General features: G+C 34.4%; 1 protein-coding gene across 8 annotated transcripts in view; it reads left to right on the plus strand.

The window, feature by feature from the left end:
• Positions 1-27,282, plus strand: part of CNKSR2 (connector enhancer of kinase suppressor of Ras 2) — a 303,713-nt gene that overhangs the window by 262,397 nt on the left and 14,034 nt on the right. The gene's annotated exons all lie outside the window — the stretch shown is intronic.

Below are 27,282 nucleotides of genomic sequence, written 5' to 3' on the forward strand. Positions count from 1 at the left end.
ATAAGTCTTGAACATAAAATGCCCAAAACAAAATATATAGAAGAAATAGTATAAAACTGTTCACATCTCTTTATTCAAAATGTAGTCTCGGTCAATTAATGCAGATAACTTGAGCAAATGGTGATGAAATCACAGTTACTTGTTTGGTACCCCTAGGGCAATAGACTTCTCTTTTTAAAAGATGAAAGCAGAATGTAGCCCTCAGACCATTTTACAAATATATGGGACTTTGATTACAGGATATATTAGTGTAAGTTCTTCATCACAACTGGAAAAGTATCTCAAAGTTCACAGATTACCAACAGGTCAAGAGCCCCATGTCAGTGTCAAGCGTGGCTCATTTAAAATGATAGTCTCTTTGGAAATGATTGACAAGAAAATACAGTGGACCTCCCTTTATGGTATGGATCTTCATTGCACTATTTAATATTATCTACCAACAAAATATAAGAATTGCTTGTAATAAAATTCATATGCTGGGGCAGTTTCCATGTGAAGTATATTTTAGCTGCAATCTCCATGAGAAACATTATAAAAGGTATGTTGTTAGTACAGGAAAAGTAATTACCATTCATTACTTGTCAAGCCCTTTCAACATTCACATCTATCAGAGTTTATGGAAGACTCTTATGGAAGAAATATTTAGGAGCCATGTTAGTCCTCTGTAGGAGTTCTGGCAAGCATAATAGTAATGTTTAATATTTTAAAGATTACTAAAATTAATAAATTATCTTCTGAAATTTAAAGATGAGTTAGAAACTTCATTTCAACTGTCATTCAGGTACTACACAACTGCTGTGACTAAGTATGTGAGGTTTATTTATTCTTTTACAAACATATTGGAGAAAACACTTTATCTCAGCTATTTTAAGATAAACTGTGTTGAAATTAGGCACAGCCCTCTGAAATAGAGAATTCTGTTCAGAAAACATTTCATCATTCCTACAGGTTAAGTCACTAATGTTGTCTTGTTTTGAAGAAGTTAGACACTTAAGAGTTCATCCTGGTCATTGAATAAGGGAAGACTAGAAAGAAGCAAGCGTGTCCTAAGACATGAAGGGAAAATATGGCACCATGCTTGCTCATTCTTCAAGTTTCCAGTAGTCCACAGAGCACCTCTAGTTAGATAACGTTCAATTTTTTCTTCTAGAGTCTCTTTTTTGTTGTTCAGTAGATTGGATTTTTTAGCCAAATAGATGCACTCCTAAGTTGGTTGGGTTTTTTCTTTACATTTCAGATGAGTTAAGTGGGTAGTTATTCAGTGCTTTCCATCTTTTTCAGTGGGCTCTCTGTAGAATAATTGTTATAAGACAGAACAGACCTAGTAAGTGTGTCAGTAAATTTGGTATTGTACTTTTTGTCTTTACAGTACAATATTGTGGTACGTTTCTTGCTATTTCAGTCAGATCTGCTTCACTGAAAGTGGCCTTGCACTATCTTTCAAGCCCCATTTCTTTCTGGGTATTTTTTCCATAAATCTTGCCACTTGATTTCTCCATGTACTTCAGACTGTTCATAACAGAGTAGTGCATTCATGCTTTCCTGGAAGATGCTTATTATTCAATGAAATGTATGTTTGTTCTAATGATGGTTTTCCGCATTGCTATTTCTAATATTTAGGAGTAGGCAATTTGATGAACACCTTATTCAGGAAACATCAGCTTTAAAAACCAGTGTTTTCAAAAGAATCTTTAAGGTCTAGTTATGGGATGTCATATTTATGGCTTCCCTGGATTGACCATTAGGAGTAAGTTCTCAGGCTGCTTGTTCAAATCAAGCTGTTTGGTGTTATGTCAGCCGAGCAAAAATTATACATGGGAACGAAGCTGTGGCCATTACATTAGCCTTAGCCTCCCGTACATGTCCTCCAACACAGAGTGCTCACTGTGCTGCCACCCAGTTCAGCAGGCAACCTGTGCTTGTAAAAATCAAAATCCAATGGCAGTGTGTTACTAACTGTGCTGCTCCAGGTCAGGATTCAGTTTGACCTCCTGAAGTGAATTTGTAGTAATCAAGTACAGAACTTGATGACTACAAAATTATCAGTTTAATGTGTAGTTCCAAACATTTTTCTCAGTTTGCCAAGAAATTAAAAATAGGAAGTATCAGGCAAGTGGCCAAGAGAAATAATGGAAGAAAACATGAAAATATAGTCTGTCATATGCTTTAAGGGTGAAGAATTATGTCCTGTTTCTTATCATTTATATTTTATCTTACCTTGTATCACAATATATGTTATATAGTGCTTATGAGCTTACAGAGCAATCTAAGAAGCAAGATATACCTAAATCCATGCCTTAACTGTTTTTCATTTTCCTTATGGATATGGAATTTGGCCCTGCTTATAAGTATATTTAGCCTTCCTTAGAACAGACTTCAATCTGTGTTCTCATGGCTGAACTACCTTTTGCCTTATTTTGAAATTCAATTTTTTAACTGAGTCATACTGTGATTTTCTTAGGCTGAACTCATTTTAGTCTGAAATGGATGGTACTAAAACTACACAGATGAGACCTGTCTTGTTTTCCTTTGACTGAAAAGTCAGCTTGCATATTAATTATCTTGACCCATTTCACTGACATTTGAGAAAAGACAAGTAATTTCCTGTTATCCCAATTAGCAGTTTCAAACCTTACTAGGTATGGACCTTATAAGACATCAGCTAAATTAAATTATAAATTATGTCATTCTATGCAACTTTAAAGGAATATAAATTATGAAAGTATGGGACAAAATATGAAGATATATTTCATTCAGAAATAATCTGCCATAACATTAAAATGCTATTTTGGTTAATACAGCTTGAAGTCAGCTTAGAAAATCTCGCTTTCCTTTGCTGTATGTACTAGCCAATTCAGATGAGGTTTTGAAAAACATTATCCCTTAATCCTGCTGATTTTCCCCTAAGCAATTATAAGGGAACTCTCCTGGACACACATTCTTGGTGCCTTCATTTACTCAGTGAAGTCATAATGTCCTTTATCATTGTCTTCAAGATCACCTACCAGTATTCTCACTTAATTTACACATATATGTAGCTTGGTCTTAGAAATCTAAAGCAAAACCTAGGCCTTTTAAGGGGGAATAAAATCTATTACCTTGGAGCCACTGTACACATTAGATTATCAGGCTGAAATATTATTGACACTTTCAAAATGAGATCTGCTGAGAAATATATTTTAAGGTTATTTTTAAAAATCTAGACTGAGTTTGGTGACTCATGCCTGTAATCCCAGCTTTGTCACTGTCCCACTTACAACTGGTATGATTGATCAAGTTATTTAACACCTCGAGACCTCAGTGTCTTCATTTTCAAATCATATGGTAATAATACCCAGCTTTTGAGGTTGCATGAGTATTCAATGAAGTGATATCAGAAAGCACCTTAGATCCATATATGACACATTATAATTCTGTCCAGTAAATGTTATATAGATTTTATATTTGTTTTATTTATAGATTTATATAATTATATAGATTTTATGTAGATTTGTATTAAGGCAAAGTGGGCAATTACAATACTTAAATAGTGTATTAGGCCTGGCAAACCTCATTAAGTAATGTTTACTACATGTCCTATCTTTGTTCAGTTCTAGCCATCGAGTCGAACCATATGAAATGTTGCTTTTGTAGGTCAAAATGATGAAACATGAGCAATTTTGTATGTTTCAACCTAACATATTAGCTGTGTTCTGGGAGCTAAAATAGAAATGTTTCTCATTTCTCATTCTTATCACTCACTACTCCTTTCCTTTTTGACTTTGGACATTTGGGAACTCAAAAGAAACCTTGTATTCCAAATAGCAATAATTTTATCAGATATATGTACTGAAATATTTATTTATAGATCTTGTCATTTGGGTCTCATTTCAAATATTTTCCCCTCAGAGACCCTTTCCTGACAACCCAGTCTGACCCAGATACCCGCCACCACCATTCATCCTCTTGTATGGTTACCCTGTTTTATATTTTTTCCAGCTTTATCACTATGAGTATAATATTAAATATTGTTCACAGATTTATTTTCCATCCCTACCCACCAGAATGTAAGCTTCTGAAGAGTGGGGATTTTATTCCTGTCTTATACACCTAGCACCTAAAACAGTATATGGCCCATAGTAGCCCAGGCACTATTGAAAGCATGAATGAGTGAATGAATGAGTAATAGCTAACCCCTTTTGTTACTAACTTCCTTTCAATTTTATTATTTATAGAACTAAAGTTATTGTATCCAGAATATGACATAAAAGAAATCAAAACATTGCAGAATTCCTCATTTTTGGTATTTTGTGAAGGGAAAGCCAGGACTGCATGTGTTCAGCACACCCTCTTTATGCTGGAGACCACAAAGCTGGGATGCTGATAACTAGAATTACTGCTCTTCGCGTTATGGCTCTTTTATGGTCACATTATCTACTATTGAAACCATTTCCTCCTGTTTCACTGCCATTTCAAAGATGAAGGCCACAAGAATATGACATCTGAAATAACTAGTTCATTGTCATAAATCAGTTAGAAACCAGATCTTCCAACTTTCTTTTGGTTCTTCCCACCAAAATCCACTGCCTGTAGAAGAAAGGAAAACTCAAATCACTACCAGTGCTTGGCTAACATTCCTAGTTATCCATCACCTAGCTTCATCTTAATTAGTTTGTAAAAAGTGTTGAAACTGCAAGTTGTACTTTGGCAAATAACCAGTAGCCCTGCATCAGCCAGGAAAATAATCTCAAAAGTGTTAATAAGTAATGACATCAGATGTAAATGGCAAAAGAAGGAATTGTAGATGCTGTCAAGTCACAACAGCAGAATATTTGGCCAGAAGAGAATTAAAGCTCACACAAAATAATGTCAACCCCTCACTAGCATAGGTAAGACATTATGATTTATGTTATTTTTTCTTACCAAGAGAGATTATTAGATTCAGCCACACTGTTATCTGCTACTATTTTCACACATCAAAAAAAAAGAAATCACTTCTCTTCAGCTCAATAATAGCATATTGTTCATTTCTCCATAGAGTACCTTCTAGCTTATTGTATGAGAACCTACAGCCTCTTTTTACCTTGCTCACCCTTGCCAGAGTAGGCCGAAGGTCACAAATGCCTCATTTTTGTCCCTCAGCATACACAATTTACCTCCTATGGTTGGTTACCAACTACCAGAAGATGATAGATTAAGATTTAATAAGATTGCACCATAAAACATATCTTGGAGATTTTTTAACTACCCTATTTTTGTTGTGTAATTCCAAAGTAATAACTTGCTTATTGCAAAATAAATAGTACAGTGATGAAAGTGCAAAGCCACCTTCTCTTTTCTTTACTCTCCAAAGTTACTGTCAAAAGTTAAGGTTTTAAAAATCAATTCTTGCATGAATTTATTTTCCTTATATATCTCTATCTTGTAACTCAATGTGAGTTAGGGATATGAAGGATGGTTTAGTTGATTATCAGTTAGAGTTCCTGTAAAACTTTTTAGATATGGCATTAGTTTATAATGTAAGCAACCGTCCTGTGAAATAATTTACATAGCACCTTAGAACCCAGCCCAGTCCCAAAATTTATTACTCTCGAAAATGTAGCAGTTGACCTTTTCAAAAACAATAGAAATGTGAGAAGAAAAAAAATGGCATTGGCTGTACATGCACACTCATACACTGCCCCCCACAACACACCCCCTCACACACACCCCAACTCAAATATCAGAAGTTCTCTTGCCTACTTGCCTAATGCCTTAATGCCTTATGAATTTTGCTCAGCTTTCTTTATGAAGATCTTCCAGTACTTTCAGTTTATACCAAAGTTCTGTGATGAAAAGAGCCAAGCCAGAGCCAGTTAGAAAAAATTAGCCAGTCTAGCCTCCAAAAGCCAGAAAGCAGAACTTGGATATGGGCTTCATAGCCACTGAGTCTGGTGACCAGTTTACCTACAGATTTTAGCTTCAAGTTATAAAACACTGAACCTTCTACTAAACAATCTCTCCTATTTCCATTGTTCTCACTAGTTCCATACTACTAGCCACTCAGATTTTCTTATGCCATGCCATAGGTACATCTTGGCCTAATATTTGGTCTTAATAACACAATCTATTACACTCTAAACTTTTTCTTTTAATGGGAAAATGTTCCCACTACTATGTCATTCAATAAGGAAAAAGTGCCCATTATTATATTTTTAAGTGGAAAATGTGATCTTAAAAAATTAATAGTTAAACCTCATACTTGAGAACTTATAGCAGGTTCTTGTCTCAGGAATGACAATTTCGTATATTTTTGTTTTTATTACAAACACAAAATATCCCAATAAAATCAACTGTCTGGATTATTTTGCAGACATTTTAGAATACTTGAAAATAAGAGTTATAGGCTGGGCGCGGTGGCTCAAGCCTGTAATCCCAGCACTTTGGGAGGCCGAGACGGGCGGATCACAAGGTCAGGAGATCGAGACCATCCTGGCTAACACAGTGAAACCCCGTCTCGACTAAAAAAAAAAAAAAAAAAAAATACAAAAAACTAGCCGGGCGAGGTGGCGGGCGCCTGTACTCCCAGCTACTCGGGAGGCTGAGGCAGGAGAATGGCGTGAACCCGAAAAGTGGAGCTTGCAGTGAGCTGACATCCAGCCACTGCACTCCAGTTCAGGCGACAGAGCGAGACTCCGTCTCAAAAAAAAAAGAAAATAAGAGTTATAGTTGTGTGACTCAGTGATTGACTTCAGAGCTTTTAGAACTACAAACTCTTTAACGTTCTTACTCATAGATTTTCTAACATTTCAATATCTAGATTTAGCCAGCTAAAGTGCAAACTAAATCTCTGTATTGTATATGTGGTTTGTTGTATCAATATATAATCCAGTTAGTTCCAAACATGCATTCATGCATTCAACATGCATTTATTGTTTATTTTTCTATACACAAGGTGCCATGTTAAGAGCCTGTCTAGCTCTTCCGTAAGTCTACTTACAACAGAAATGTGTAAATTATTTTTAAGAAATAAGAGATTTTTTTCTTTCTGATAACATGAAACACAGCAAGTAATTCCAAATATGCAACATCTTTGTTACCTTGTATCAGTAGTTTTCCCTAGTAACCAGTTTATAATTTTATAAAACTTATTCGTTGAGAGATGGTGCAAGATATTTTATTTTTATGTTAAGTTACTTATCACTTATGCAAAATTTATAAGACTAGTTAAAATCAGATGAGATCACTTAAAGAGCTATTTCTGATTCAGCTTATTCCTTAAACATCATGGTTGAGGAATATGCATTCTGGTTACCCAGTTGTACTGATTAACACAAATCAGATGTCTAAAAATCAATGAACTGAACTTCATATTATACTGACCATAGATTAATTTTTTTTTATAATTGAGAAAGCACTTCTTAATGTTATGCTATAATCATTGTAGAATTTGATTATCAGAAAAACCTATTAATATAGGGAATATTAGCAGAGCGTTAAATACAGAACATTATATTGTATTTTGAATGTCTATTTTAGGGAAATCTGAACCTTAAAATTTTAAATAGTTTTTCATTTCCTTCCACATTTGAAATCCCTAATCTTCCATGATTTTGAATCTGTTACTTTTACTGTGCTATTTCTCTTTTGATAAATCATCCGTAGAATGTAGTTACTTAATGCCTAAGATCTATTCACTTAAGACCTCCAAATTTTATTGGTCATTTTCGTTATTTTTTTTTTAATTTTTGTTGTTGTGGCCCCTCCACTGCTCCATGACTGAATTTAGAGTTTATTCTGTAACTTATGAAATGGACATTGTAAAGCATATACCTTGAGATTCTTGGTGAGAGAAAATAGCCCATAACTTTGATGTCACTAAACTTAAACTGTACACATTTTTTTTCCTATCATCTCTACTGTTTTCTCCTGTTCCTTAACAATGCCAACACACAGGGGTTCACGTGCCTTTTCTTAAAAAAAGAAAGAAAGAAAGAAAAGAAAACACACGGGGAGGAGGGACAGCTGGAATCAGTATATAATATATAAGCAAACTTTGACAATAAGCCCCACCCCTCACTTTGAATTCTGTTATCTTTTTAAAATTCTGTGTAGTTGCTGGGCTGCCTTCTCTTTATTTAGCATCTTGGGTTCTTAGATTCATGATGCACTTTTATTAACTTGATTAGAAGGATTTTGCCTCAGCACTAGAGGTAGGCAAGATGTTTATCATTACAAAAATAATTCTGTAGAAATACTGAATAGTTTTGCTGAATAAGTAACTGCAAACGTGCCTTAACTTTGAATGCTTCTTTAAATTTGTAAGCATCTTTTTTTAATGTGTTACTGTCAGTGGTATCTCTCTGGCAAATAGTACAGTACCTATTTTAAAATGTTTTATGTTAAGGAAATGGGTTCATTTAATAGATGAATTGTTTTTAATTGGGCTTGGCATGAAACATGAGTCATGCTGTATGTAAATATGCATATAGCCCTCTCACCATAGAACTTAGAGTTTTGAAGCACTTATCTTCACTTTCTACCCAAAACAGAAACTTTTGCATATTTTAAAAATTGTTATTGAGCCTCTGCTTGAATATTTTAGAGACTCAGAACTCCCGCCTCCAAAAGCAGGCATTTCATGTTGAAGAGCCTTACTTACATTACAGAGTTCTTCCTTGTATTGATACAAAAACAAACTTCTGCTAAACTTTCTACTCATTGTGGATCTTAAAATTGCAAATTCAAAAAATCCAGAGCAAGCATTTGAAAGCCTGTCATGTTGAAAGATGATAAGATAGTCTTTGAAGTTCCAGAGAACATAATAGATAAAGGGCACAAGGAGGCTGATTTTAGATTGATATGAAAAAAAATCCAATTTTTGCAGGTTTATATAAGTTTAGTGGGCTCCTCATTACTCAGAGTGTTTAGGAAGAGGGTGAATAACCAGCTACCAGCCAGGAATTCCCAAGTTAGCTGGAAAGTTCAACCTAATGGTTTCTTCCAACTCTAAAGTTTTATAGTTCTCTTCAGCATAATGGTCTTGCCCTTTGCTCTTACCATATGCCTTGCACATTGTATATATCTCTGAAACTCTAAAATGGAATTGTGTTATCAAACATAATTTGTGTTGTCTCTTCTTGAGGTATCTTTATGCCTGTGACACATGAGTTCTAGGTAATGCATCATCCTGGCTACCCTCATCTGGACTCCTTGTTTCTTTATAGAATCCCCATGCTAAGTGTATTGGAACTATTACAGTGATCTAGACACTATACTTTTGTTAACATGATTACATTAGTTTTAACATGCTCACTGTTGGCTCATATAATGCTTTAATGTTATCAAGTGGTAAGCATTCCACTTACTTGATTTTTTAATCTAAGTGCAGCTATTTATATTTATTTCTGTTAAATTTTTAACTTCTCATGTTTCACCCAAAGTATTTGACTCTGTTACAAAGTTTGGAAGCTCAGTTTTATCATATATGATATTACTCATTTGTCTTATCATTTAATAATCCTCCAAAATTCTAAGCACCCTTTCCATGTTTTTAACTGATTCATCAAGGAAAGCACATTTTTTAAGAAGACATTTTAAAGAAGAAAGGGCCAAGGACAGAGATTTACAGCATTAAATTTTAAACTTTATGCGTTAATTTTATTCAGTCATTCAAAGTCCTTATATGGATCCACCTAATACTAACATCATTCAGCCCATATTACAGTGTCTTTATTCATAAGGGTAGCAGGCAAAATTTCATCTTATGTAAGACATACTGCCCAGGGTTTTCCTCTTCCCTTCCAACTTAGAGGTACTGTCCCCAAAAGAAGTCATTTTAAATGCTTCATTTTTTTATTAAATTCATATTGGTTTGTCAAACAAAATTAAAAAATAAAATTGCACCCACTCATCGTCTATTTTTAAAATTTTATATTTATATCAGGTTTATCAATATGTTCATTGGAGAACTCATGCTTTTTTTGTTTGGATAAGAGGACTCTTAAGATTTAAGCATTAAGTCTCATGGAATGCTGACAGTAGCCCTAAGATAATTTCCAAAAAGTTTATTCACTTGCTAAGATTATAACCTTCTAGTTTAAAGGAACCACAGAGTGGTTCTTAGTAGTCCCTTGTCTCCAGAAGCATTTATGTTTTAATGCCCTAGTTTGAAGACTTTTTTTCTTGCAGGAAAAGCCTAAAATGTCATTGAAGCCATTATGGTTCTACTTTTTGTCATTAATGTTTTCTTAATTTTTCTTTACAAAAGCTTTGTATCTTCAGTTTTTTTCATAAGCTTCAGCTGAACATTTGTCTTTGTGGTGCTTTTCTTACAAACAATTGGTATTATTTTCTACTTCTTCATTTCTTATAGCTTCTTATTCCATATTTTATAGAAATCCTCCTTAAACTAAAGCTTGTTCTAAAGAAGCTCCTTGTAACTACCTTAACTTCATCTGCATCCCCTTTCCCTCCCTCATTGGGACAGTTTACGCTTGTATTACTGGAATTTAATTTTTTAAAATTGCTGATCATTAAAACTTTCCATTTGTCTTTGTAAAGTTTTAAAATCATATCTTTAATAATCTAGGGTCCATATCCAGCTATGTGTTCTTTCCCTTCACCACTAGAAGAAAAAAACAAAAACAAAAAAGCAAAATTACAGAATGTGTTTCTTTTAGTTCTCTTTGTGCCGTAAAAGTTCTTCCCTGTTGTTCAGCATTAAATCCCAAATAGGTTCCACATATTTCTTTGTATTTCTGAAACATGAAATCATCAGGGTTTAAATGCATGCAGTAATTACTTACATGTATTGATCTCATTTTCAATGCATTAAATCCTGTAATTAATATATTGGTGGCTTCAGCAGAAAATATTGAAGTTCAGGTTATATTATTTTATATTTTTTCATCTTCAGAAGATTTTATAGAAGTCGATTCAACTTTTAGTCTACAAATAATAGGAAACATGACACTATAAAAATTATGTGACTTCATTAGGACAATTTACAATATTTTTAAGCCTTTGTTCTTGCATGCCTCAATCAATACCAGAATATGTTTGTATAGAGTATTGGAACCCTACAGACCTGGTTGGACTTTTACAGATCTAGTAAGAGTAAGAAAATGAGAGTACCAAAGATTTCTAATAGTTTGTTTTTGTTAGATCCAAGTCCTAACCCTGATCAGCCATATTCTTCAGTCAACTATTCAGTGGCTCCTAAGAATTATCATTTCTATACTATGCCCCAGTTTACATTCTTTATAAATAATAGCTTCAAATTACAGAAACAAGTTGCATTCAGACTTCTTCATTTTAAGCCCTTTTACCTAAAGTAATAATGACTTGGTAGTATAAAACTGTACTACCAATTTCTGCTCTAAAAAGCTTATAGAAATTGGGGTGATATTTGAGTATTTATTAGATTATCTTGCTGTAATCTATCTAGTGCAAGATACTTGCTGGCTGTCTGTAAAAGAAAAGGATGTTTGCTAAAGGTAATCTCTTTCAGTATATTTTTAGAAAGTACATAGTAACATTTCAGGATGTATGGTTTAATGAAGAGTAGCGTTGCACCACATTGTCAGTGCTTCTTGATATTTTCACACATAGCCACTGATATACCTCTCCCAACTGAATAATTAACATAGCCGATTATAAAAATAAACAAACTTGATTTAGCCCTTCAAAATTTATTTGCTTATAATTCACCGAGCTCATATGTATTAAACAAAACATATAAGAGATACTTCATTGTCATGGAACCCAAACTAAGTAAGTATTAAATGAAACTCATTCATGGATTTTAGCTTACAAAATACTGCATATTGTCAGAAGAAGAAAGGCATAGGTGTCCAAAAATTGGTTTCTAATTAATTATAATATGGAGAATTTTTAAAAGAATGAAATAACTTTTTTACAATTCCAGCCAAAATTTAGTATGTCCTCCATTATATGGAGCAGTGAATTTAAAAATTACTTTCATGTTTTTAGAGTTTGAGACAGCCAAATTACACAAATGATTCACTGTTTAAACATCAGTAATAATTTCCACTGGTGGCATAAAATCAGGCTTCAGTTTCTGAAGTGTGTATGGAAATCCTATGCGTTACTGATATTTAGAACTACCTTTTTCGTATATTAAGATGATTGATATTAATCAGGAGCCCTAAATCAGTTGATAAACGATTTTCACAAAATGCAGAGAGATTCTATTTTACTTTTTGTCTTAAATTTTAAAGAAAGAAAGAAAACAAAGGAAAAAGACATAATTTAGTTTGTTTTACTTGACAATCAGCAAAAGTCTGCTAAGCAGGGCGTAGCTATCATCCCAAAGGTGAATAATAAAAACAATCATAAACTGGACTGATCATATATATGAACAATGCCTAAAATCTCAAGAACCATTTATTGTACTTGCAGTTGAGTTTAGTGTTTAAAATGATGAGAATTTTGCCTATAAAATCATAATTCCTATGGATAAAGAATGGGCACAAACTGCTATCTTTTTTTAATATAAAAAGAAATAGGCTGCCTCTAAGTTTGTTTTTTCGTTTTTCTTTTTTTGAGATGGAGTTTCACTTTATTGCCTAGGCTGGAGCGCAGTGGCACGATCACAGCTCACTGCAACCTCCACCTCCCGGGTTCAAGCGATTTCCGGCTAATTTTTGTATTTTTAGTAGAGATGGGGTTTCACCATGTTGGCCAAGCTGGTCTTGAACTCCTGACCTCAAGTGATCCCCCCACCCTGGCCTCCCAAAGTGTTAAGATTACAGGCATGAGCCACTGCACCCGCCTGCCCCTAAGTTTTCTATCATGACTTGTTCCAAAAGGTAGAATTATGATGTATTAATTTATCTACCTAACCAAACTTTTATTCTATTCATTGCACAATTTATCTGATATATTTCTATATTATCCCCCAATAGCTCATAATTCAGGTGGTTGTAACCCAGTTAAATGATAAAAGCCATGAGGCTTGACTGAGTGAGGGAGAATACTAATTCTTAGTTTTTCATTGTCTCTAATGAAATGACTGACTTTTTAGAAAAGCCATTTAATTTATCCACTAATATTATAAGGCATCAGATACTTTTAGAGAATGCTTTTTTAGAATTTAAACTCAGTTTTCAAAAAAAGATTATTAAATGCACATCGTATTCTAAAAGTAAATATGAATTAATTCAACTATTTGGGCAAAATTTGGTGACTTTCTGTTACATTTTCAATATTTTATAGAAATGCACATATAATAAATGTAACATGGCATTTTAAAATGTTAAAACAGTAACTAATGGTTATGTCACAGTCGTATTTATTTTGCCTGATCCATGTGGTACAGAAACCTAGCCATTCAAAATGTGTTTAAAGGACAAAGTTTTACACATAGCAATAGAGCTATATCAAGCAATTTGTCTGCAGCCCCTTCCAGCGTTTCCCCAAAGTAGTAGGGTGGTGAGGTTTTTTTATAGTAGTTCCATCAATCTGCTTCTATCAACAGAGAAGGACCTTTAGAGAGTATATTTATAAGTTATATTTATAATTAAAATCTCATCCTGAGTCTAAGATTTTGTCTTACCTCATCTACTCCTAACATTAATGACATATGAATATCTTGACAATGTAGGTCATTCAAAGAAAACACCCTTTAGCAGTGGTTACACTATCACTTCATATAAGGTCAAAATCATTCTTCCTTGACATAGCAAGCAGTGCTAGAAATAGCATTCTTTGACTTCAGTGACTTATCTTCCTAATATTTCCACCTCTGCTACGTAGTTCACCCCAAAAACTTTAAGTAGATCTTCTCACTTCAGTTGAAAATCTAGTGAGGTATAAAGCATTTTACATAGTTGTTTAATAGAAGTCTATTCAGTGTTCAGCTTGTACCCGCAAATACTGAGATTTTGAATTAAGATGTATTTTGGTGATTTAATTAATTCAAATAATATTTATGGAGGCAGCACAGTGTCCTGAGTACCCACTCTGCTAAGTGCTGGAAAAACAAAAAATTTTAAATTACAGAATCAATAAATTCATTATTTAATGGGAGAGAAAAACATACAAATGTAACAGTACAGTATATTAGATGTTTTGAGAAATGAACACATTAAGTTCTATGAAAGCACTTAAGAGGTCTTGATTATCTCTACCTTGTGAAATCAGACAAGACCTCACAGAGGATGTGACATTCAAGCTGGATGAATAAGGTTTCACCAGGAGAAAAAGAAAAGGAGGGTACATTCTAGGTGGTAAAAAAAAAAAACAAAACAAAACAAAATGGCATCAGCAAAGGTGGACAGATAGAAAAACAAAGAATAATTTAGAGAAATACGGTAGTACAGATGAGACAAAGATTTATGTTAGAAATGAATTTAAAAGGTCCTAATATATCATGTTTAGAGGTTTGGATTGTATCCCAAAGAACATGATAGAGAGCTTCAGTAGTTCACTCTGGCCAATATAGATGTATTGATGTGGGAGAATACAGGTGGTAGGGATACCAGTTAGAAAACTGCTTCAACAATCCAGATGAGAGATATGATACCCTCCCTTGACAAATATGAAGGCAAAACGTTACCTTCTCAGAGGAAGATCCAACAGATAGAAAGTAGGTCTTGAAGAGTATAATGGAAACTTGGAGCTCTCCTAATGAAGAATTGGATATTGGGCTAACCAGGCACTAATAAGAGGTCTGCCAAGTAGCCCTGAATGGCCTGAAGTCAGAAAACACAAATTTAGAATGGTGACAATCAGTGTGCATATACAGTTTTTTCTAGCAATGCCCAGTGGCCAGGCAGGAGTAAGAAAGCACATATTGGAACAAGTACATGTAATACATATCCAAGAGGGAATTGAGGGGTCTAGTCAGAGGGGTCCAAATTAGATAAGGAAATTAATTCAGGAGGGGGATGGTTCTTAATAAGAACAAGACTAGACATCATATCATGAAAGAGATGGAAAGAGAGGAAGCTATATTCAGGGAAAGCTGTAATATTTAGGAAGTGATGTGGCTTACCATGATGACAAGCTCAAATGTGTATTGATTTTGGATTAGTAAGAATTCAACACAGAGGGCACTTATTACAAAACAGCTCTTCAATATGACTCTTTTAAGTTTGCATCTTGAAGAAAAAACTTTGGAACACTTTGCACATGGATGTGTATTAGTCTGCTTTCACATGGCCGATAAAGACATACCTGAGACTGGGAAGAAAAAGAGGTTTAATGGACTTACAGTGCCACATGGCTGGGGAGGTCTCAAAGTCATGGCGGAAGGCAAGGAGGAGCAAGTCACGTTTTACATGGATGGTGGCAGGCAAAGAGAGAGAGCTTGTGGAGGGAAACTCCCATTTTTAAAACAATCAGATGTTATGAGACTTATTCACTATTATGAGACCAGCACAAGAAAGACCCACCCCCATGATTCAGTTATCTCCCGCTGGGTCCCTCCCACAACCCATGGGAATTATGGGAGCTACAAGATGAGATTTGGGTTGGGACACAGAACGTATTATTCCACCCCTGGCCCCGTCCAAATCTCATGTCCTCACATTTCAAAACCAATCATGCCTTCCCAACAGTCCCCTGAAGTCTTAACTCATTTCAGCATTAACTCAAAAGTCCACAGTCCAAAGTCTCATCCAAGACAAGGCAAGTCCCTTCCACCTATGAGCCTGTAAAATCAAAAGCAAGTTAGTTACTTCCTAGATACATTGGGGGGATACAGGCATTGGATAAATACAGCCATTCCAAATGGGAGAAATTGGCCAAAACAAAGGAGCTACAGGCCCCATGCAAGTCCAAAACCCAGCAGGGCAGTAAAATCTTAAAGCTCCAAAAGAATCTCCTTTGACTGCATGTTTCACATACAGGTCACACTGCTACAAGAGGTGAGTTCCCATGATCTTGGGCAGCTCCACCACTGTGGCTTTGCAGGGGACAGCCTCTCTTGGCTGCTTTCACGGGCTGGCATTGAGTGTCTGCAGCTTTTCCAGGATAACTGTGCAAGCTGTCAGTGGATCTACCATTCCGGGGTCTGGAGGATGGTGGCCCTCTTCTCACAGCTCCTCTGGGTGGTGCCCCAGTAGGGACTCTGTGTGGGGGCTCTGACCCCACATTTCCCTTCTGCACTACCCCAGCGGAGGTTCTCCATGAGAGCCCCATCCCTGCAGCAAACTTCTGCCTGGACATCCAGGCATTTCCATACATCTGAAATCTAGGCAGAGGTTCCCACACCTCAATTCTTGACTTCTGTGCACCCACAGGCTCAACACCACAGGAAGCTGCCAAGGCTTGGGGCTTCCACCCTCTGAAGCCATGCCCCAAGCTGTATCTTGGTCCCTTTTAGTTATGGCTGGAGTGGCTGGGACACAGGGCGCCAAGTCCACAGACTCCACAACAGCAGAGAGACCCTGGGCCCAATCCACGGAACCATTTTTTCCTCCTAAACCTCTGGGCCTGTGATGGAAGGGGCTGCTGCAAAGGTCTCTGACATACCCTGGAGATATTTTCCCCATTGTCTTGATGATTAGCATTCAGTTCCTTGTTACTTATGCAAATTTATGCCGCCATCTTGAATTTCTCCTCAGAAAATGAGATTTTCTTTTCTATCACATTATCAGGCTGCAAATTTTCCAAACTTCTATGCTGTTTCCCTTTTAAAACTGAATGCCTTTAACAGCACCCGAGTCACTTCTTGAATGCTTTGCTGCTTAGAAATTTCTTCCACCAGATGCCCTAAATCATCTCTCAAGTTCAAAGTTCCACAATTCTCTAGGGCAGGGGCAAAACGCCCACCAGTCTCTTTGCTAAAACAACAAGAGTCACTTTTGCTCCAGTTCCCCACAAGTTCTTCATCTCCATCTGAGACCACCTCAGCCTGGATTTCATTGTCCATATCATTATTAGCATTTTGGTCAAAGCCATTCAACAAGTCTCTAGGGAGTTCCAAACTTTCCCACATTTTCCTGTCTTCTGAGCCCTCCAAACTGTTTCAACCTCTGCCTATTACCCAGTTTCAAAATCACTTCCACATTTTCAGGTATCTTTTTAGCAGTGCCCCACTCTATTGGTACCAATTTACTGTATTAGTTCATTTTCACACTGCTGATAAAGACATACCCAAGACTGGGCAATTTACAAAAGAAAGAGCTTTAATTGGACTTACAGTTCCACATAGCTGGGGAAGCTTCACAATCATGGTGGAAGGCAAGGAGGAGCAAGTCACATCTTACTTGGATGGGGTCAGGTAAAGAGAGAGAGCTTGTACAGGGACACTCCCATTTTTAAAACTATCAGATCTCATGAGACTTATTCACTGTCACAAGAACAGCACAGGAAAGACCCATCCCCATGATTCAGTTATCTCCCACTGGGTCCCTCCCACAACTCATGGGAATTATGGGTGCTACAAGATGAGATTCGGATGGGCCAAACCATATCAATGCGTGAAGTAGGTTTCAATGCGTGAAGTAGGTTATTTAATGGCAAGAGGGAAACACCCATTGATAGGGAAAAGAAATCTCATGTATATTAACAGGATTTATTTATTATGTTTCAGTTGTTTAGTGAAATATATTCAATGAACATGTAATGAATTATGAAGAAGTGAAAACTGAAGCTATTTTAACTTGCTATTTCCATTCTAAAGCAAATCTCAACTCATTTCAGTCAGGTTTACATCATTAACTGATCAGTCTTTGAATAAAATAATTTTAAGTTTGATGTCAAGGGATTCTGAATAGAATGACTGAATTATATGTATTTGTCCTTTTACTTTCACTGCTGTCTCAGGAAGACTTTTTATGTTTTCTATAGATGATACCTCTCTGTTAAAGTCAAAGACATTTTAGTGATTTATCTTTTTTATAAAGATATGCCACATAGTCTGGATTTGAAATGCAATCTGCAAAGCCAGGCATGCCCATAAATCTGAATCTTTTATTCTTTTCTCATATAGAAAAAGAAGATATTTTTACACATGGATAAAAATACTAAAGTAGAATTGCCTTTCTCAAGGTAAAGCCAAAACACCTATAGTGTGATGCATTTTGTTTAAATTTTATAGGTTTGTTGAACACATTAATCTATTACAAATAATAGCTAACATTTTTAATGAGCACTTACTATGTGTCAGGTACTATTCTAAGGTCTTTGCATAATATAATTCATTTAATCCTTACAACAACTCTATACGGGAAATACTATTATCCTTATCTTCTAGATGAGGAAACTGAGTTTAAATAGCATAATCCAGGACTCCCAGCTATTTGATAACAGACCTGAGATTCAGACAGACATTGTGACAGCAGAGTGAATGCTCTTAATTGCATATTGCCCCTCAGACTTATAATTCTAATACAGATTAAAATTTATTAAAATATTTTTCACTATATATATAATACACACATTATATATATAATATATACATTATATATAAAATACACACACATACATATACATATACATATATATATGACCTACATAAAAGGAATTAAAATTTTTAGATTTTATTACAGCAGCACCATTAATATGGTTAATCAAGTAAAGCAAAAATGTTGTTCTGATCTTTCAATCACATTTATAACATTTTACCTTTTATTAGTAGAAATTGTAATTAGTGTACTTTCCAATTTTAACCAGTGTCCAAAAATCATGTACTGTGATATGGATAAACAATGAAACGAGTCCACCACTTGAGTCAAAATCCTTTCTTAGCATTTTAAGCTTTGACATGATTCCTTTTATAGCTAATTTTTAATATTGGAATTTTTTAAAAAAAAGAAAAACTGGCCGGGCACAGTGGCTCACACCTGGCACTTCGGGAGGCCAAGGCAGGAGGATTGCTTGAGCCCAGGAGTTGGAGACCAACCTGGGCAACGTGGCAAAACCCTGTGTCTACAAAAAATACAAAAATTAGCCAGGCATGATGGCATGCACTAGTAGTGCCAGCTACTCAGGAGGCTGAGGTAGGAGGATCACTTGAGGGTGGGAGGTTGAGCCTCCTGTGAGCTGTGATCACACCACTGCACTCCAGACTGGGCGACATAACAAGACCCTGTCTATAAATAAATAAATAAATAAATAAATAAATAAATAAATAAAATAATTCCCAAGAATTAAGTCTGGATACCAGTTTGAAAATTATTTCATTTGGTGACTAATCAGAAGTTATTTCAATTTTTCCTTCAAAGTTCTACTTTATACATTTTTATAGAAACAATCCAAATATTTCTGCCTATTTATCTATCATTTGGTAGAGATATAAAAGCAGTAGATTTATGAGTAAAATTCAGAGATAACACTGATTTTACCAATTCCTACTCACAGATGCCAAATCTGATATATTGTGTGTTTCTGTATATTCCCTCATGATGAAACATTAATTCTAATCACCTCTTACAAATCTGAAGAGTAAATCCATATGACCTGAAAAGAACTATTAAAGAACGCAACATTTAATGCTTTAATCTATTTCCTTCTAATCTCTCGTGCAGTATGTAGAATAAAATAAAAACTCACTACTAAAGTGAACGTTAGTGAAATTCTCACATTTCCTGCATCTTCTTTCAAGATATTGCGTATAAAAGTACTTTGTCAAGTAGAAAGTGAAATGCAAATGTTAGTGCCATAATTATTATTACTGAGCTAACATGCTAAATTGGTTTGCCTTCAAAATGTTAACACCAAATTGAAGAGTAAAGGTTTTTCAGTGCTAATTCTTAGGATTCCTTGAAAAAAGAATACTAATTAGAATATATCATATTTTGCAAAAACAGCAATACCTCCATTAAATTCCTAGCTCCTCTTTAAGAAAACCAAATTCAGAACTAGTGAATAACTTATTACTTTTATCCCATATGTTCTGGCTTTTGATTTTACATCTTAGTAATAAGTTGATATGGGTATCTGTAACCCACCCTTCTTAGCAGGTTGCCATGACAACCTGAGGTAAAGTACCAGTTCACTGGAGCTTCAGGCTTTGTCCATGCTAAATACAAAAGCTACATTTGATTTCAGCTTGGCCGTTTCTATTGGGAGCAATGTACCACAGTTCTTTCCACTTCCCTGGTTGACTTTTTCATCACCATGGAGACCAGATCTGCCCACACAACTAAGATGTGAAACCATTCCTCATGTGGCTAAAACTAAGGCCTTGGTTCCCAAGGCCTTTTATAAAGTATATTACTTTGTTAAAGAAGAGTTCCTGCTTCTGCTTTTAAAGTGTTTATTGATTTTCCACAAAGAGAAAACAAACTTTCTGGTGCTGAAGCTTTAAAATAAGGAGAAAGAAAATGACATTTTCCTTGGTCAGGTTCTGGTTTTGTGTGTACTGTATTCATGGTGTGTACTCTGTATAGTCAATTACTAAGGAATAATGTTTCATTTCAAATTATATGACAGTATTCCTAAATAGTAGTTCACACATTTAATGTTCACTTGATGGTGGGCTTAAAATGTGACTTTTAGTTTGAGATTTTCTAAATTTGTCACTAAATCCAATATTGGTAGCTTTTAGATTAGTTGTGCACTTCCAATAAAATCAGTATGAGAAGTTATTTTAGAACCTTGATCATAAGTATACATGGACTTAAGGAAGAACTAATGTAATTTATCACTACAAATCCAGTTATAGCATATCCAGATAGATCTGATGAATTAGCTATAGAAGATCATATAGCCCAGTTTTTAATATATTCTTGCATATGTAAATTTGTAATATTAGTATGTGTATATATGTGTTTGTGTGTATACACACTTATATAATACACACACACACACACACACACACACACATAGATTAGTGCCACAAATAGGGTCAAAGTTCCACAGAGTTCTTTGAAGATCATATTTGTTATGGAGATACTAAATACTTTACAGCTGCTATTATTTTTTTGTCATCCCCTCCCAGAAAATGGCACCAGTCAAAGGAGATAGTAGGAAGTCTTAAGTGGTGTTGGGAATCCCAAATTCACCCGTTGCTTTGCACATTCCTCAAAGTGACTTAGGATGACTTCTCAACTTTCATGGTTGTGTTTTTTACCCTGGAGAAGGCAACATGGTCCTTGCTTAATAAAATACATATACTAAATAGGAATTCCAAAAAATTCTGACTTCAATGAAACATAGAATTGTTCTTATTTTTTTAAATATATTATGAATAAGCTAGCACCATAAAGGTGCCGTAAATTAGTTTACAGATGGGAAACAAATTTATTAACATAAATGAATTTTTTGTTTTTGTACTAGCAAAAAGTTAGCAATCCATTGCTATATTTGAATACAAATTATGTTGTAGGATACAGAACTTTCTGACATTTCAAACATTTGAATTTTGCAAGAGGAACTCTCACTGCAATGAAGTTCCTGTATCATTCTAGTTTTCTGTAATTACACTGGTGAGTGTGAAATTCAACATGTGATACCAAATGTTAAACACAGATATAGCTGGGAACCTTTTGCAATGGCTATAAAGTCATTTGTATTTTTCCATAAGAACATTGAGAGTCAGCATATCTCTAACTCTTTAGTGGAACTTTCTTTAAAAGGGCAGTGCCATATAATTTTGTCAGAAGGGAAAAATTAAAATTGATATATAATAGGGTATTTTTAAAAAACACATTCTTCATATGTTGTTAGATTCAATAGCTTTCCATCCCAAATCCAAGATGACTTTGCTGGTCCAAAATTTAATAACCAACAATTTCTAAGACAGCTAAGACTGAATATGAAACCTCATTACTTGGTTTTTAGTTAAGATGAACATTAATGCTAATTTGTTTACATCTATGCTATATTTCTTACAAACATGATTTTATAGTGATTTTTACCAAATTAATGTTTTTCTTCTTGCCATGTACACAATACATTTTGAATGCCTAAAAATATAATAATTTGAATGTTGGAATATGCAGATGACTTAACAGTGGGGATTTTTGAGAATTGTTTATGATGTAATTATTGTAGATTAGAAAATAAAAGAATGTGAAAATACCGTGGGTTAAGGTGAGAGATTAGATTTATAACAAATTTGACATAAAGAAAAAATCTTAATGATAAATAACTGTCAAGATACAATTTTAGATTCTTACAAATGTTTCTTGAATTTTCTTCTTACCTTTCTTTGGCACTTCCTTTGCTAAGGAAGGTATCTTTCATTGTCCTTAAATTCAATTGGCAGTGCCCCTAAAGCAGCTCCTTCTTGCCAGAGTTGTTAATAAGCAAATGATCCCAAATGTCAGAATGGTGTGCCAAGGAGGTTATTGATAAGGCATTAACATTTAGAAGTTATTGAAGGAGGAAAATCAATATTACCATTTTTAGAATATTGCAAGCTCAGTTAGAAAGAGTAAGCAGAAGTTTATTTCAGGCTTCTACAATCATAAAGAATGTTATAGTATGGGAGGAAATAATGTCTTTAGATTTTTAGCATAAGAATCAATTATTTTCTTATTCTGCTGTCAGCACCCCCCATTAGTACTGGAGCAAATACTGAATTATATTCTTCTAATAAAAATAACAGTAATCCTCCCAAAATCAAGATGGCAGTACTTTGAGGATAGAATATGAATTTAGTATGAGAGTAAGAATAGGATGGGCTAGACCTGTAGGACAAAAGTTCACAAAGATCTATGTAACTGTTATTTATAACAGAATATATTATATATATAATATATCATATTATATATATAGTATATATATACACACACTAAAATAAATGAATATATATTCTGTTATAATATATCATATAATATGTATAATATAAATGAATATATATATTGTTATAATATATTATAATATGTATATAATATTATACATATTATATGATATATATTATAACAGAATATATATATTCATTTATTTTAGTGTGTGTATATATATACTATACTACATATATATCCTAATTTCAAAAAGAACCTATTAAAGGAAATCAGCAAGAAAGCTATATTGACAGAGTTGATCCCAATTTGCCTTTTCATTTTGGCAGACCAGGTATAGTCACAAATGAAGTGTTGAATGACTCACTTGTTCACCAGACTGGCAGTTCTCATCAATGAGTTACTTCACATTGATTATCATCCAGGCTGAATATGATCTAATTATATCCTTTTAATACAAACATACAAAGTGGTGGTAGAAAATCCACATAAATTTAAAACCTGCACTGTTCATCTCTAAAGTATTTGGGAGTTTAAAAAAAAAAGTCTACTATTTTCTGTAGGGGGTTCATGTCTCAGACTTCAGCTCTGTTATCTCTATAGCTATTTCAACTGGAACTGAGAACTTTAAGGAGATTATTTTAAATTAAGTCATTATTCATCATAAAATGGATTTCAAAAGCAACCCAACCTGCCAATAGCTTGCTGTCCACCTACATTGCTGAAAGAAAACCTTACCCAGGAATGGTTATTTTTACTAAAGTTGTCTCATTGGAGTTTAACGTGATTCTTTTATTAATAACCTCAAAATAACATCTCCTGAAATATTTTAAAATATGGATGGAGTATGATGGAGGAGTCAAATATTAAGTCAAATAAAGTAGATAATTCTTAACTATCAAATTTTAAGATAGAAGTGGGAAGGAGGTATACAACTATATCATAATCGTTTTGAGGTGAAACTGTCATCTTTGTATATTTATTCCTAACATTTGATATAGTATATATATATGTACACCCATAGGCACCCATTAAAACTTTACTGAACAATATATTTCTATAAAAATTAATTATTCCCATTTTCCATTTTAAAATCTGAATGGCGACATTTGCAATGACAGTATCATGTGTCAAAATTCCATAGTACATTTTCCTGAAATATCTATAGACACTTCATTGAAAATAAACTGGTTGTAAATTAAAATAACATGTTAAGTACTTTTGTACTATTAAATGTGAAAGATGTCTTCAGTTGTTTTGTATAAACTTCATTTAAAGGGTACTTTAGATCTGCCTTAATTTCAGATAGTGGTTTTTAATGCAGATTGTAGAAAGTCAGCATATATGATAGACCCATGGATAGGTAATTAAGTCATAAATGGCACTCTAAGACCATAATATAACAGTAGATACATTAAGATGAAATACTATTTTCATAAGGAAATACTCCATGTCTTGTGATTTATACACACAGGATGGAATTATGATTTGGGAATTTAGAGGAACACTCAAATTATCTGGAAACAGTATTTTCTTACCTGTTTTGCCTATGGCTTAGGTTCATCAAATATTTTATTTTACCTGGAACTGTGAATTAAAGAACTCCTTAAGTGCTGTGAGTATAAGCACAAACTATATTATCTTTTACTACTTACCACTTTATTTAGAAAAATAATACTTTATCATGAAAATTTTGCTTCACATTCATAAAATAAAAATATTTCCCAACTCCTCCCTATGGTATTAAAAAAATAAACAAACAAAATCTTTAATATCCTGTCTTTTTGAAGTTAACCTTTTATGAGAAAATAGGCCCTCAAAATTTGTACAGATAATACTCAAACCACAATTAACAAGTCTCTGTTTTGGTCTGAACATTCTGAACCAAGGTATGAGCCCACTCTCTCCAATACTTACATAGAGAAAAGTAATTATCACTATCATTTAATGGTATTAGATATCCTTGTTTTTGAAAAAGAAAAACTTAAATTTTTCAAAATAAACACAAAACAATTCTACTCTCCCAGGAGTAGAATTGTGTTACTCTTGATAGACTTGAATATCTGCTATTGATGGCCTTTGTTATCCACAAATAGCTTAAGACAAGTAGTCTTTGACTTTGCCCTTAAATTTGCCCTCAAGCATGCTGATTATGGAACTGAGTAAAATGGAACCGAGTTCTGTCTTAGTACTCAAACAGAATTAGGAATCTTTGTAAGTGCTCATCTGGCTTAAATACTTCCATTTTAAAATATTTTCTTCTCTTCCATCCATTAAAGAAAATATTTCTTTTCACCTGTTTTATATTCAGCCTTAATCATTTTCTTGAAGATGTTCATACCTCTACCCTTATCCCCTCTATAATCTAATCCTCCTCAGGCATTTGATTGAAGTATCATCAGCTATTTTTAGCAGGTCACTAATAGAAGCCAGATTATATTTCTAAAAACTTATGTTTCCAGAATTCTATTTCTGCTTATTATTTGGGATTTTATTTGGGGCAGTGTTAAAATTCATAAAGCAAAAAGAGAAAGAAACATCCTCCTCAAGATTTCCTATGCAAATTCAATCTGTGTCTCAAGGAACTTGCATGGACATGTAATCTCACTGGAATAAGTCATTCTACACATGATTCAACATGGCATTACATCTGGGTTCATCATTCAGATCTCCAGTATAGTAACAGGGAAACAAGATCTGTTTCTTCTTAACCTAAGCTGGTGGCCTCACAATTCGAAGTTTCAGTGATGAGTAGAAACTTAATAAATATTTATTAAATAATATGCCAAACAGAAGCATTACTGATTTTCTTTGTGGTAGCATAGATATGTTTCTGTCATTTCAAAATGTAATTGGCTAAAAGCTTGGTAAATAGTGAAGTTTATTTTAACAGCAGCAGTAGGGAATATTTTTATATCATCCAAAAGAAAACAAAATAATCAAGAGTTGTATAATTTATGTTTTTTCTGCTTTCTATTGTTTTTTCCATAGAGATGGGGTCTCACTATGTTGCCCAGGCTGGTCTCAAACTGCTGGCCTCAAGTGATCCTCCTGTCTCGGCCTCCCAAAGTGCTGGGATTACAGGCATGAGCCGCTGTGCCCAACATGCCTTTTTCTAAAAAACATGCAATTTCCATTTGCTCTTTTAGAAAAGAGGAATAAAATTAGTCTGTATAATAATTTTAACTGGTTTGACTGTTTTAACTATTTGTATCAGGATAAATGAAGTTGTCCACTACAAAGGAGAAGGCTAGTAATTGGGAATTGAACACAAAAAAAAGAAAAAGCCCAGTGAAAACCTAAAGGGAGAGAAAAGGAAAGAGTGTTGAGAATCAGAATGGGACTTGTAAAAAGTTAAAGACACATAAACATGAGATTCACAGAAGTCCAAGATAGAAGGGCAATATAATGAAGTAGGTTTTTGTGTTTTGGAGATTTCATCTAGATTAGCCATATACGAGCAGCCCTTTGTGTACTTGCTTCTGACCCACATGGCTCGCCAGTACACTTATACTTCAGATTCATAATGCATGTGCCAAGACATATAGTGGAGTTGAGTGTAGGAGTGCCTTTGTAGTTGTTTGTTTGCCTCAAATATAAATAGGCAGTATTTAACACTACATAAAAAGTATAGCTCTAAAAAAATTATTTAAAATTTACCAAGGCCTCTTTCATTTTGCCATAATCTCAGTAGACAAAGATACTTCCATCAGATTCCTCAGCACAAATCCTGAAATTGTTTAAACTGTGTCATACAGTGTCAGACTGGTGATGGGATTAAAAATAAAAATGCTCTATGTGAAGTCCCTGAACTCAGGGCTTCTGACTTAGAAACTACTTGTATATGCAGTGCAAAAATTGATGTTACTCCAACCAGCCCTAGCCAATGTGATTGACCTAAAGCAAGAGGTCTCAAACTGCAGTGGGCACAAGAATCACCTGGATTGCTTGTTTAAAATGCAGATTCCTGAGTTCCATACCCAGAAATTCTGATTCAATAGATGAGGTGTAGGGCCCAGAAATCTGTGTTTAACAAGCACCTCCACCCTGAGATTCACTAACCACTGGTACTGTTACCACTAGTAGTCGAAGAGATACCTTGCCCTAGGGAGTTATCTTCTCTTATGCTAACATACCCTAACTGGTAACTAGTTGTAGCCATTTTGAAATAGTACTTCTCCCTCCACCATCCTGTAGGAGCTAAACTGAGGAGATGTTTCCAGTCTCTTGCAATAGAATTCAGCAATTGTGACTTACCAGGGCTCTAGTTCAGTTTAGTATGAGTTAAGTGGGCATTAAGGGAATGTGTACTAGAAATTAAAAGGTTCACATAACCTTACCTCTGTGGGAAAACAATAGATGTGTTCAAAATAACTACAAAATGTTTGAATTGCTTAGATAAATGAAGAACAGTTTAAACTTAGAAATGACCTTGTGCCCAAGGTTGGATTCCTTCTGATTTTGCTGTGTGAAATTCCATGACCTTGTGAAACAAAGTGGTAGAAGCTAAAGCTAGCATTCCAGTATTATAATATTCTAAAAACTGAAGTATTGTTTTGTTTCATTTGACCTATATATGAAGATTATTCAGTTCCCACCCCCATTTCGGCAAAAAGAGTATAATATTACAGACAAAAATTAGTTCTGCTGATTTCTGAACTAT

The sequence above is a fragment of the Rhinopithecus roxellana genome, chromosome 7 (assembly GCF_007565055.1).
Source record: "Rhinopithecus roxellana isolate Shanxi Qingling chromosome 7, ASM756505v1, whole genome shotgun sequence".
NCBI lineage: Eukaryota > Metazoa > Chordata > Mammalia > Primates > Cercopithecidae > Rhinopithecus > Rhinopithecus roxellana.